Source organism: Tamandua tetradactyla, chromosome 12, assembly GCF_023851605.1.
Source record: "Tamandua tetradactyla isolate mTamTet1 chromosome 12, mTamTet1.pri, whole genome shotgun sequence".
NCBI classification, from domain to species: Eukaryota; Metazoa; Chordata; class Mammalia; order Pilosa; family Myrmecophagidae; genus Tamandua; species Tamandua tetradactyla.
In genome coordinates, this window is record NC_135338.1 from 12428077 (window position 1) to 12442534 (window position 14458).

The window sequence follows — 14458 nt, forward strand, 5'->3', positions numbered from 1 at the left end:
TCGCCCCCCAAAAAGGTAATATTAGTCTTTAAATTTCATAAAGCAATATTAAATCTTGAAAAAAATAAAATAACTTAGAAATTTTTTTCCAAATCTTGTGAAATGGCTTTTTTATTCTTCATGCATAACTCGCAATATTTCAATATATGTATATACACTGCAGTAATCAAAATCATACATTGTAAATCAATACCTTAAGCTTCTATAACAGTGCTGTGCTGCTATATATACTTTGAAATTTTGTTTGAATAACAAAGTCAGTAAGCCATTTAATCAACTTACATAATACAGTATTTGAAATTGTTTTCCAAAGAATATTTACCTGTGCTTTATTTCCTATAAAAATTCAAATTTGAAGTGATGATATATGATTTTTATATTTATTTTAAAGAATTGTATGTAACAAATAGAGCAAAATAATCAGAGAATGCAATTCTTCCTTTTCACTCTATAATTTATAGGAGTACTAAATCATACCTGTTTATGATGTATAGATTTGAGGCATTTCAATGAAATGACAACCTTGCCTATTCATGCACGACCTTATATGCACATAGAATTTGAAAAGATGAGACAAGTTCAATGATCCAGGAAAGGACATTCTCTGATTCTAAAAAAAAAAAAGGAAATAAAATCAGTGACATGTAGATAAAGGAAATCCACCAAGTCTTAAAGCTTATAGCTTTATATTTTTGTCTTATGAACTCTGAATGGAACTTCTGCACAGGCTGTGATCTGGATGAAATGTCATATCTGAGACTGATCCTTATCTCCTAAACGTTTCCTTTGTTTCTTTGATTCTTTGGGCTTTACCCTCTTATTTTATTGTGAGTGGCCCAGAGCTTTGATCTTGCAATAAGCTCTGGCTTGCAACACAAACCTTTGCTTTGGTATGACACACAGAAGGACATGGGTATACTCAGAAAATCTAAATAGACAAGAGGTTACTTCTTCTGTGGTCAGGGCTGAAGGCAAATGGGGTAACTTCAGAATTTATTGTCTCCCATTACATTATGGGAAACTGAAAATTCACACGGGTATTTTAACCTTAAGAGAACGCACCTGTGAGAACAAGTTTGATGTACAGTATATATCTGTTTCTCATTTCATTTACAATACTTTCTTGGGTTTTAAGAAGTAAACATTTCTCCTTTTGTATTGCTGCAAATATAAAACATTTAGAGCCGTCTTTCAGATCCCAAATTCCTTCTTGGTTAAAAAATAACATTAAAGTAGTTTTGGAGCTATACGATAAATGCAGATATAATTAATGTATCAAGCACAAAATATATCACAACTGTTTTTAGCCTAAATAATAAGTAGTAATGCTACATGCATAATAAAAATAGAAGTTATAAGCATTTTGTCTGTAAATGATATTTCTGAACTATTGTAAACTTTTCTCACGTTCAGGAAAAAAAAGGAGCATACAATTTTCTGAACCATAGCTGTGTCCATACTATTAGAGAATGTGCTCAGCAATCATCTATTCAAGGAATGTATTAAGACTAACAGACACCCTGTATGTTAGATTATGTGCAATGTACCTCTAAAATTAGGGCTATCATAAACAGAGCAATTTGACACTCAGATACCTCTAAAGATGCTTGAGGAAACTTCAAAGGGTTTCCTTCTTCCAGAGGGTCTACTAATAAGTTAATTATAAACATATAAGTAGTAGTTTTTAATGTAATTTTCTTTTTGTTTTGTGCTTTTTTCAAAAAGTAGAAAATGTTAAGTAGCAAGCCAGATTCAACCACATGACTAAGTGAATCACACGTTTAATGTTTTAAAATGGATATTGACACTTTTAAATCTCTTGAAATAAAAACAACTGAGAAATTGAATTCACATGCTTAATAAATGAGGCGTTAGAAGGGGAACATTTTCCTCACCAACATCAGACATTTTCCTCCTTTGACAAAGAACAGTTTTCGTTAAATGTGAGAAATTTTAGTGAAAACAGCCATATATTGGTGAATGCTTCAAAACTGCAGATGGTGGAAAGGAAGCTGTCCCAATACTTTGACTCTTATGCCAACAACTTATTCTGAGTATCAGAGACTTCTGTTATGTTGCTGTTTATTGATAGTTTATATGCATACCTACATATTTTTTAAAACTGGAACTCACCAGTTAGCTCCTAAACAAAGTGTCCAGTGGGTTCATAACCTGAATGCAAGCTGTAGGTAATGTTTGCAATTCTAAAAATGCCGACATTTGTCATTGTGAATTATGTTTCCTTTAGGAAATTCCTTTACTAAAGAGAGGCAGTCATTTTTGACACTAATCAGATGCCTCTGTGCTGACCCTCTTGCTGAATGAGGCCAGGCTTTCTAGGTTATTAGTATTTAAAAAGAAATAACCATTCAGTGTAGCATTTCAGTAAATACTGACCTACAAGACCTATTAAGCATATTCCACAGTTTTTCCCACCTGCAGCCATTATTAACGTAGAAAATGTTACAGAGCTTTTCTCGTGTCAGCTGAGCAGGGGCTTGTAGTTCTTCATTCACATTTTTTCATTTAATCCCATGGCTTTGAATTCCTTGCCTTGTAAGTTCCTATATATAAAGATCAGAAGCTGCTTCTGGCTATGCAGAATTACATGCTTTTAGATGAAATTCAATCCATTGTAAAAGGTTTTGTTCAGAGTAACACTGTTTTTTCCTTGTTGAATTTGGATGACACAGAGAAAAACATTAGTTAACTGGGAACAGAAATTGTGTTACCCAATTTTAAAAAGCTGTAGCAATAATTTTGGGAAAGGCTAGAAAAATTAAACACCAGTGAGTTTATTTAAGCCTTTTAAGGAGAAAAGGAAATACCGGAAGATAATTAAATGTGCAGGGCCAACTTTTTCTCTGGAATTCTTGCCTGCCTTTTATATAGGTTATGTCATGATGAAGGTTGGGGATTGAAAAAGACTTTTCCGAATTTCAGAAGGGTTTTTTGTGGTACTTAATACACAACTTCAAGTAAAATGATAAAAAAAACTTAATAGTGAAGAAAGAAAAATGTTCTGATCTCATGAGTTATTGGATTTTTTTTTTCTTTTTGTCTATTTACCAAGAATAAAAAGGTTAAAAATTTGGAGGAACCCTGAAAATGCTTTCTCCCAAATGACTGGCCAAATGCTTACAGGCCAGAGTAGAGGCTCCCCTCAGAGGTTTGAGAAGAGACTCTTGTGACTTATCTGTGGAATTCCAAAGAAACAGAAACATTGAGGGAAGGTGGTGGCATTGAGAGGGAGGGAGGTAGGAGATTTTCTATAAGTCATCCACGGAGGAAAATAGTGAAAAAGATATTTCACTTATTCATATAGCAGGATTACAATTTTTGATCACGGTGAAGCACAGGCTTAAATCTCTCTCCAAAAGTTGATGAAGGGTCACCTGAACTTTAAGGCAACAAATTTGTGAGGTCGTTTAGTTATCCAAAACCTGTATGCTTCCTTTTGTCCTTCTCCACAAACAAAAAGGCAAAACACCCACAAAGACCTCCTTTATTGTTCTCTTGTGCCCTCTCTGCCTTTCACATCTTGGTTTCTTCCCAGATGCATTTAGCAGATTTTTGTTTTGTTTTCGCGTAAATGAACTTCATCTCGAAGCAATCGTGTCCCTCCCACTTCTGAATCCACTCTTAATGGAGAACCCTTACTTCCTTCGTCCCCCAAAGTACTCCCTTGAAGCATTTGCTGTTCTCCTGTGTTTAACATTAGTGTTGGATGGTTCTCAGGATTCATTCAAAGATGGGAAACGGGGTGGGATTTTTGTTGTTGTTGTTGTTTAATTGACTTGGCTGGAAGGTGCTCAAACAGAAAGGATGCCGGGAAAAGAAAAGGAGCAGACATCCTAGGGAAGTGAGGTAATCCTACTGGGCAGAGGGTGGGTCTGGAAGGTTCCTCTCAGAGCGGGCTTCAGTTTTACACAGCATGACTCTCCCAGCTCCTGGCTCAGTGCCTTGTGATAGAAAGGACTTGGTAAATACTTAGCCCATCTCCCTGCTGGTCCCCTATTTTCAATAAGTCTTATTGATTAATTGACAATTTGCTCCTGGAAGACTCTCCTTTTTCCCCCCCTACCCCTGCCCAGAAACTAATTAAAAACAACAAGACACGCTCCTCATTGAGCTGAGACCTAGCATTCTCTGGCAAATGGTGTTGAAGAAGAAACTGGAAATGCTGGACAGAAGCATGTGGGTGGCTAAGTTTCATGGGTCCCCATGCTCACAGTATTTGACTGGGAAAACAACAGCATAAAGCTTGAGAAGGCAGGAATGGCGAGTGTCCTGTCTCCCACCACATCCCCAGGCTGGGGGCTGGGTGTTGCTTACTGTATGTTGGCCAAATAGATGAATGAATTATCCTGCCAGTTGCAGTTGCCAAGTCTTTGGCTGGTTCTTTCTTAATGCCGTTTGTATTACGCCTGAAATGTGCTCTGCCACGACAGGAAGAAAGACTCTATCTAAACGAATGGCCATTGTTTTTGCTAATATTATTATGTCACATCCAACCCCCAATCCCTTCCAGACAACAATTGAACCCAAGCAATATCTGTCACGTGATGGTGAGGTCAAGTTAGGTCATCTCCCTGCTTCTAGGCTGTCCTCATGTAAACCACCAAAATAAAAGCAAAAAAGTCTAACATTTCTTTTGAGGCACACACTTAGTAAAAACACAATTTGAGGTGAGAAGGCAGAGAAAGGACACTGTTCAATCTCTCCCAAGGAATAAGTTATGCTTATGTACAGACCCTGTCTCCTGTAAATTTCCCCTTTACTTGGACAAGTTAACAGAGAAAAGGATTTGCAGGGCGGGTCACGGTGGCTCAGCAGGCAGAGTTCTCGCCTGCCATGCCAGAGACCTGGGTTCGGTTCCCGGTGTCTGCCCATGCAAAAAGAACAAACAAAAAAAAGGATTTGCACGTGCAGGTTGCTGTAGGGAGGCGGGGCCTGTCCTGCTGTAGGGAGGCACATGGGCATTTCTTCTGTCCTCCTAGAAGATGCAAAGCTCAGAAATAGCAAATGATTCTAGGTGAGTTTACACTAACATTTTGGTAATGTTGAGGGGTAAATTAGAGATCATAAATTTCAAACCTCATGAAAGTATCCATGAGATCTCTAACTGCTTGTATTTCAGACTTGACAGTGAAGAAAAAGAGATACTTTCCCACTTCCCAGATATTGAGGAGAAATGTGCCTCTCCCACTATAAAATGTTACTAGGCCTTCATGTGTTTCATTCATTCATTCATTCAGGAAGTACGTGTTTAGCACCCATTATGGATGAGTCTGGGACCAGACAGTTGGAGTTTCTATCTTCAGCATCAAAACAGTTATCAAGGAACAAATAAGTGTTCTTACCCTCTGAAATGCTTTATTTGTTTAGTGGTCTGAAAACCACTTAATAATTATAATGAGGTGGGGGTGGGGGAAAGAAGGAAGAGAAGGAGAACGAGAAGAAAAGAAAATCCCAGAAAAGGAAGCATAAGGTACCATCCATGAAAGAATAAAGAGAAACGAAATCCAAAGATTGCAATGATCCATAGAAGGAAGATCAGTCCATATCCAGGAATTCTCTGTGCCTCCTTTAGACACCCTTTCACATGCTATTTGTTTCATGGACAGTTTAAAGTGGGAAACAGCGGGGGAGCCAAAGTTTGGGTCAGGTTGCAGATGTGTGCTATACTTCAGGGAGTTTCCTCCCGACACAAACATCTGCTGGGGTGCCTAGGAGTTGGGGCAGCCCTAGAGAGAGCATGGAGAGAACCCCATTCACCTTGCAGGGACAAGTTGAGGCCACAAGTTCAGTGGCTCTACCCTCTACTGGTGGCTGAACAGCTTTGGAACCTACCACATTAGAAACTCAGCGCTAGTGGCCAGCGACCTCCTGCTCTCCTCCCCTTTCCTGCCTCTGTGCCCAGCAGAAGAGAAGGAAGAGGCTGCCCACAATAAAAGAGCGTCCTTTCCTGAGCAAGCTTCTGTTCCTCAGATGCTGGTCTCTTCTTGAGAAGGGTCTGCTCCTATTTACAAGCTATGCTCAGCACATCACAAGCCATGGGAAAAAGTGTATATTTGCTCAATGAATAAAAATGGCTTCCCCAGGGGGAAACCCTATAAGGGTAGGCAGGTAACACAAATGAGTGGACTGGCCAGCATGGTGGGCCAGTGCTCAGGCTGGGGCCAAGGGGACAGCCAGATGGGGTGGCAGCAGCTTAGTTCCTGTGGAGTATTTCCATGGGCAGAACTTGGGTCCAGAAATCTAGGTTCTTGCTAGAACTCTCATTTTTAAAAAAATGTCATCTTCAATATGCTATTGCTATTTTTAAAACAGCATGAGGGGCCACTGTGGTTCAGCAGGCAGAGTTCTGGCCTGCCATGCTGGAGACGCAGGTTTGTTTCCCAGTGTCCGCCCATGCAAAAAAAAAAAAAAAAAAAAAGGTATACATATATATATAGCAGCATAAGGACCAAAACAAACATACTTGTGGGCCGGATGTGGTCCAAGTCTGCTAGTTTACAGCTCTAAAGTTGCTGCAAAAAACGGAGGCCGTGTTATTGGGGGAATCAACTAGATGAAGAAAATTTTGACAAAGTTATTTTTGGTTCATATTCAGCTAACTCTTTGGGTTTATCGCACTTAGAAAATATGCTAGAGACTGAGATTCTAGGCACAGTCGATGGTACACTCGGTCTCTCTTTGGGCTACCTAGTGCTTCTCAGAACAGGTAACTAGAGTCCTTCCATTCACTCCAGGATGCTGAAAATCATGGGGTCCCTCCTCCTGCCTAATTCATCAGAATTAGAGGAATGAGTTTAAAATACTCAGTGTGGGTCCTTCTCTTGGTCACTAATGCGGCCACCCACCAGGCCATGCTGTAAGGATGATCACAACAGGCAACAATACCTGACCTCTAGGTTTGGCTTGCCCATGTTAGGAATAAATAGGTTTGCGTATAGGTTGAAGTGGGAAGGCAGGGAACTGAGACCTGAGTTCACTCTGGGAATAAGAGAAAATGGACTTTGTACTCCAGCCAGTGTGGAGTGAATTTCCAGGGTGTGACCTGCAGAGAACATCTGCGGCCTTCTTTATTTCAGAAGTTCCAGGAGGAGGCCGTGGCTCAGGCTACTACCAGCGATTGAGCTGGTCAGCAGGAAGCTTGGCCTGCCAGAAAAACAAGGGAGTGAACAAGAAAGATTTTTTTCTTTTTTTGCCAACTTATGCAGATGCTTCAGGACCTCGAGCAGATCGGCTGAAGAGAATGCATTTTAATTAGTATCTTTGCATGTCTGTATTAGAGAAAGTAGGCTAATTGCTGCTGAAACAAATAGACCTCCTGAATCTGAGTAGTTGAACCCAATACAAGTTTCATCCTTGTTTTAGCAAAGTCAACTAGATGTTCAGAGGGTGGCTTCTGTGGGACTTTCCTCCAAACGCTAATTTTGGGATGGAGCTCCTTTAGTTTTGTGACTCTTCTGTCCCTTAGTGTTTCCTTGGGGGTTCTCTGCTGGGATAAGCAGAGAGAGAGTTGTCCGGGAGGCTTTAGAGCCAGGCCTGGGAAAGGCTGCCTTTGCTGCTGTTATATGTTGTTGTCCAAAAACTTAGCCACATATAAGTGGCTTAGTAAATCTAAACTCATAAGAACACATAGACTCGTGTAAGATGTATGTAGGCCAGTCCAAACAAATATATGCATAGACTCCCTTATCTAATCTCTTGCATTTTCACCTCAAATTGTTTAATTCACTCTTCTTTGCACTTTCAAAGTGGTTTCCATCAGAGGACTTAACTGTACTTCACAGTGATTTAAGATGCCACATTCATCCTCGTGGGTGTAAAGTTGTGAAGTCAAACATCTAACTTTCTTAGTTTACATGGGGAGAAAATGAGTCACAGCACAGTTAAAGGTTTTGTCCACGATCCCTCTCATGAGTAATCATTATTTCCAGAAGGACCTAGTGCTGGTAATCAGCTAATTACCCAGTCTCACCAGACATAAGCAAATAATTGATGGAATCAGACCAGAATTCACATTCAGACCCCTTACATTACTCCTGCAAAAATTAACATATATTTACATTTCATGTATTTTAAGTAATGTGCTCTGAGCCACTGCCACTGAAATGAAAGGAAATTGAAGTTCCTTTTTCTTCATTTATTTGTTTATTTTTTTGCATGGGCAGGTATCAAGAACTGAACCCAGGTCTTTAGCATGGCAGGTGAGAACTCTACCTGCTGAGCCACTGTGGCCCACCCTTTTTCTTCATTTAAAAGTGGCTGAGGAGGGTTGCATGGGCAGTTCAGTGGTAGAATGCTCACCTTGCATGTGGGAGACCCAGGTTCAATCCCCAGACCATGCATACACACCCCCCCCACCAAAAAAAAGAAGTGGTTGAGACATATATTTAAAGTGTTCACTCAATCAAAGACAAATTTTTGAAAGCCACAAGGCTATGTTAGATTTTCAAGTAAGCAGTTCCTCCCAGTTTGTGAAAGCGACTCCATGGTGAGCTTGTGTTCCTATGAAGCAAGCCTAAAACAACATGCCTGACTTTTGAATGCAATTTACAGATTATTGGTAAAAAGTGGTGTCCTTAATACTAGCAGCTTCTGTGGGGAGGCGATGATATACTTACCAAGTTAGGTGAAAAATGATGATTTAATGCACTGTATAGAGAATTGTTAGGTAACATAGACTGCTGAGTGGGCTTAAAGTAACATTTTTTTGGGGGGTGGGAGGAGTTATTGACCAGACGCAGTGAATCTGAGATCAATTAATTTTGCTTTGAAGTTTGCTCTTGATCCAGATCTTCAATAAGGAGGTAGTTTCCAAATCACTGGTCTGTGAATGCTGCTTGTGATTAATTACCCTTTTATAATCTTAGGAATTCTGTTCTTTGCTATATTTTGAATAACTCAGACTCCACGGGGAGTTGTATTTGGCTGGTATATTTGGAACTGCTAATAAACACCTACTTCCTGTTTTTCTTACTACTGTGTATAGCAAATTGTAAAATTGCTTGTATTGCCATCTCTTGTTTCTTGTGTGTTTAACCAGCTCTGATTTATGTTGTAGAATAATCTGCATCAAAGAGTCCTTGCCAACAAATTTCTCATAGCTTTAAAATGTAAGATACTCTATCTTCCTGAGGCAGCACGAACTTGAAGGATGATAGGAAAAAGCATTCCATTTCATCAGCACAGAAAAATTGGGATTTTTAGTATCCTGAGCACCAAATAACTCTTTGAAAGAAGTTCAGTGCATTTTTTAAACATATATTTCTAAGGTCAGTAGATTTATTCTTTTAGGAAGGCATGTGATTGGATAGGCAGGTTTCCTAATTTTTTTTCCTTTCAGTTGCAAATTTTCTTGCTACATCTAAACAGTGTATTAAACCAATAGCAAGTGCCATTGTTATTATTCATTTCAGGTTTTTAATTTGCGAATGCTCTGGCTGCTTTTGTTAGCCTGGCTGGCACTGAAATCACTAGCATCTGTTGATAGGTTACAGGTGGTATAGTATAGGGAGTTGCTGACTCAGAGAAGAGCAGGGATTCCCGTGGAGGAATAGGCACCTAGGAAAACTGGCTCTGAGTCTAGCATTGGCTTAAAGAGAAGGTACCTATCCTTTGTCTTTCAAGTTCAGACCTTTTCATGAGTGCAAGATCAACAGACACTCATTCTCTTTCCCTGACAAAGAAGAATAGAGAGTTAATGAATGACTGGAGTCCTTGACTATCTCTCCTTTTCCTACTCTCCCACCAGAGCTCCACCCTCATATTCCTGGTGACCCAAGTGGAAATGGAAAGGTTGAGACAGACCTGAGATGTTGCCCAGGGACAGTCTATGAATGCAGCTCTCTACTGGCCATAGAGCAGTCAACCAAACCCCTGTCCTTTACTCCCTGCCCTGGAGGGATCTGCTCTGCTTGTGTCCCAAACCCCAGGGGCAAGATGTTCTTGGCACTAAGGAGAAGTGCCCACCCAGAGCTTGTGTTCCACTCCTCCGTAAATCTGTGTACTCAGGATCACACACTTTCTGCCCAAATGACTCCATTCCTGCTTCCAGGGGTTGTGAAGCCCTCTTTCCTGGTCCATCCTTCTGAGGGATGACTTTGGGACAGCTGGTGGGTGTATGTGTGTGTGTGGATGGGGGACGGCACTTGGTCATGGGGGTGGGGTGTCCACACACATGTACCCCAGGTCCTCACGATACAGATGGAGCCAGGGGTGGGCACAAGAGGGGCAGGCCACCAGTTGAGACTTCCATTTATTTTCTTACTGGAACTAGTAGATGTTATGGGCAGGCCTGCTCCGCAGGGCCAAAGGAAGGTGGAGCTTAAAGACCTACATGTTGTTCTCTCCTCTCTTCCTGCTCCATCTCTTCCACCATCTTTGATGCTTTTAACTTAGCATTCTCACGTCTCCATCTATCATCTCTCTGCAGTTGATTCCCCAAATCATTCTTCTTACCTTTCTTTGTCAGATTCCACATTGCCACTTTCAACTTCAGCCACCCACTTGCTTTCTCTCCCTGGAGGTCCCAATGGTTCCTCAACTGCAGGATGCTTAAAATCAGAATCTTTCATAAGCAGCTCCTATTTTTGAGGTCTCTGCTTCAGCTAATCATACCAGCTTCCATAATTATTCAGGCATCTGATTCAGAATCTGTTTTGACTTTGGCTCACATTAAAATTAATTAAAACAATAAATTCTACATGTGAGGTTGAATATAATTGTGCAAAGCCTCTTGTGTTCTTCCATTCTCATTGCTTCTGCTTCCTGGAGGTTCCCTGGCTGCCTACCAGGAGGACCTTTTCAACTGGTCTCTCCTCTTCCTCTTGTTCCTTGTTCCAACCCCTTTGTACAGTTTGGGTAGACTCAACTTCTAAAGGACAAAAGCTCTCATATTGCTTCTCTGCTCAAGAGCCTTAAGGGAGGCTTACCTGCTGATCAAATTTAGGAAAAACTCCTTAACCAGTTGCTGAATGATCTTTATGTCTCTGGGGACCTTCCACGACATATGTATTCTGTCTCTCCTATCAAACTGCTGTGCATTCATCAAGATTTATTAGAATAATACCAAGAAACGTGTCTTTAAGCCTCAAATATAGTGAATAAGTTTTAATTTTAATGCATTTTTATTGTCATATTCTAGAAAGGCTAGAATTGAAAGTGATGTAATGAACTCTCCATTCAGCGCTATCAAATCCCAACATTATCTTGTAGGTGTTTCAGATCTTCCTGTTGTTTTTTGCTTTTTTTTTTTTAAGAAATAAAACTTCATTGATGTGGTAGAGACTCTTGAGTAGCCCAATCCATCCTTCTCCCAGACAGGCAAGATCATGAATTCAATGTTTAACATCACAATGCATGTGTTTATAGTACATATTTATGTATCACAAAATTTTAAATTAATTTTTTGGTTTATATACCTAATATAAAAGTTAGTATTTTGCATTTTTTTTCTACATATTGTTTTGAAAACTTATACATGTGTATTCTATTTGAGAACCATTTGATATTCCATTGTATAAATAACCCAAAATTTATTTATCCATCTCCTTTTGAAGGATATTTATGTTGTTTCCAAATCCTTTGAACAATGTGGCTAGGAATGTATGTGCCTCCTCACACCTGAATGTCAGAGTTTCTCTAGGATTTATAGCTACAAGTGGAATTTGGGTCATGGATAAGACTATATTCAGCTTCACTGAATTTTGCTTACGTGCCTTGCAAATTATACCTATTAGTGGCAGAGCAGGAGGGCTCCCCTTTCCCAACTTTCACTTGCCCTTGTTATCAACAGACTTAAAATATTTGCCAATCTAATTAGCGTGAACTTGAATCTCATTGTTATTTTAATTCGCACTTCGATTTTCAGGTAGGGAAGGCTAAGTTAGAAAAGAGCTTAACAAGTAAGCCCAAGAAAGATCTATAAAGATTCATATTCTCGGCAATCACAAAATAAAGATGTCTGCATAAAATAATACCATAAAGTTCAAAGGCAGGACCCAGTCTTGGAGACTAGATATGAATCACATATGACCAACAAGATGAATATCCAAAATATGTAAAAGAACTATAAATTTAAAAACCAAACAAGCCAATATAATGTCCAAATGTTATGAATTGGAAATTCTCAACAGAAGAAACCAAGTACATACCTGGAGCTCAATAAACACTCACTGGTGTTGAAATGACTAGAATATATGGTGGAAGCAGATCTCTGCAGATGATATCTTAGTTGGTGTGGTGAGTTGAATTATGAACCCTGCAAAAAAAAATATTCTTGGTCTTATTCTGCATTCCTGTGGGCATGGGCCCACTGTACATGGGATCTCTTGACGATTTTGCTTTAGTTAGGGTGTGGCCCAAATGCATGAGGGTGTGTCTTAATTTGATGACTGGATACTTTTAAAAGCAGAAGAAATTCAGACAGAGAAAGAGAAAGCCATGGGTTGCAGCTCAAAACCAAAAGCCAGCAGGAACTTGGAAGAGAGAGGACATTATCATGTGATAAGAAAGCTAGGGAACCCAAAGGTTGCTGGTCAGCCAGAATATTACCAACCACTGGAGGAAGCAAGCCCTCTAGCCAATGGCTTGATTGGTACTTCTGACCTTTGAAATCGTGAGCCAATGCATTCCCGTTGTTTACGCCAACGCCTTGTGGAGTATTTGTCATAGCAACCTGGAAAACACACATTTCGTTTCACCAGGACACAGACCTTGAGATGGAGATTTGTGTGCAGGAGATTTATTGGAGAGTGCTGCATGGAAGGGATGAGGAAGTCAGAACTGGACAGAGGCGGAATCTCAGCAGATCCTCTGGGGAACTTCGGATATTGAGTTGAGGCAAGGGGTTGGGCCTTTGTACTCCGGCACCTATCAGTTATTGGTACGGGCTTTCCTGAAGAGAGAAAGTAACTTTGGAGGACTAGATACTTCCCTTCCACAGAGGGAACTTTGCAAGGAGAGAATCAGCAGCTTACAGGCCTGGCAACTGGAGGATGAAGTGGATCTGGACGGGGCACAGCACAGCATTCACTGCATACAGTACTGAGATCCAGTGAATTAGTAGCAGTGAGTAAGAACACTGGCATTGGAGTCAGAGAGTCCCAGTATTGAATCCCAGTTCCACTAATGTGGCTAGCTCACCTTGGGCAAGCTACTTAACTGTTCTTGGTCTCAGCCATGATATTCCTTTAAAAAGTATTCACCAAATGCCTAATCACACCGACAGTGAGAGGGTTAAGTGAAATGAACACACACAAGGAGCTTTGCCCAGCCCCTGGCTCATTTTAAATGCTTGATAAATAGTGATTATTACCTATTATCATTATTATTAACAACTCTGGATAAAAGCACATAGTACTTTTGCTTTGTCAGTGTAGTATAGCAAGAAACTTTTTTGGAATGTGATTCTGTGGCTTTCTTAGATAAGTGGAATACTCATGAGGTTAGTGGGATTTAAGGCAGGATTATTCTCTAGTCTGAGCCAGTAACTGCTTTAGCTGTTTAACAAAACATTTCCTGAATTCATATTTAAAACCTTAACTGACTCCCCGCACCTCAAGGCCAATTTTCTGTACTGATTTTCACAAGAATTAATTTCTACAATAAATGGGTAATCTCAGATAAAAGGAACAATTCAAACACTGTGGTAAGCTGATTTAGACGTTAGAAAATTGGTTTCTTTGTTAGAATTGAGTAGAATCAAATATATTTTAGAGCTGGAAGGGACCACAGGTCTTAGAGATTATCCAATGTGATGATTTTCTTTCTTTCTTTTTAAGTAACAGGGACACCTCTCTCCCCCCCGCCATCTTATAAATGAAATCTTACACAGAAGCCGTTTATTTGGAGCAAGAAAACATGAAACTGGCTCTGGTTGAAGGAGGATCAGTAGATTAGAATTAATCTCTGTTCCTTGTGGCCCACCTTCAGCCTATCCCCTACATTTTAATATGACTATCTCTGAATATCTGCTGGCCCACAGGTTTTAAAAAATATCACTGGTGTAGCGCAACTAGTTCATTTTAAAGATGAAGTAACTCATACTTTTCCTCCTAGTTTACTAGCTGCTTCTTCTCAATCTTCTTTGCTGGATCGCACTCTTTGTCACTCGGGGTGCCTCAGGGCTCTGTCCAGTTCCTCTTGTTTCTCTATCATCACACTTCTGATGATTCTTTCCAATCCCATGGCTCTAAATTCCATCTATATGCTAATGGCTCCCAAATTTATATTTTCTGCTTGGACCTCTCTCCTGAACTCCAGGCTCATATTTACAATTGCATAATTGACACCTTTCTTGGTTATCTAATAGAGAGCTCAAAATTCACATGCCGCAAATGGCATTCTTGGTCTTCTACAAAACCTGATCGGTCTTATTTGATGGCGACTGTCTTTTTGTTGTTCAGGTCAAAAAAATCTTACTATCGCCTTGCCTCCTCTCCTT

The 14458-nt window shown here is 40.0% G+C and overlaps 1 long non-coding RNA gene across 2 annotated transcripts; it reads right to left on the bottom strand.

Moving 5' to 3' along the window:
* Nucleotides 1-466: 466 nt before the first annotated feature.
* LOC143651221 (uncharacterized) lies at nucleotides 467-14171 on the bottom strand. 2 transcript variants are annotated; one of them, XR_013159918.1, is made up of 3 exons: nucleotides 14062-14171; nucleotides 12168-12274; nucleotides 467-610 (listed from the first exon to the last, which is right to left on the bottom strand). It is a non-coding gene; the product is annotated as an uncharacterized LOC143651221 (long non-coding RNA). The 2 variants fall into 2 exon arrangements; XR_013159917.1 differs by lacking the exon at nucleotides 467-610 and adding an exon at nucleotides 6486-6533.
* Between the last annotated feature and the right edge of the window lie 287 nt (nucleotides 14172-14458).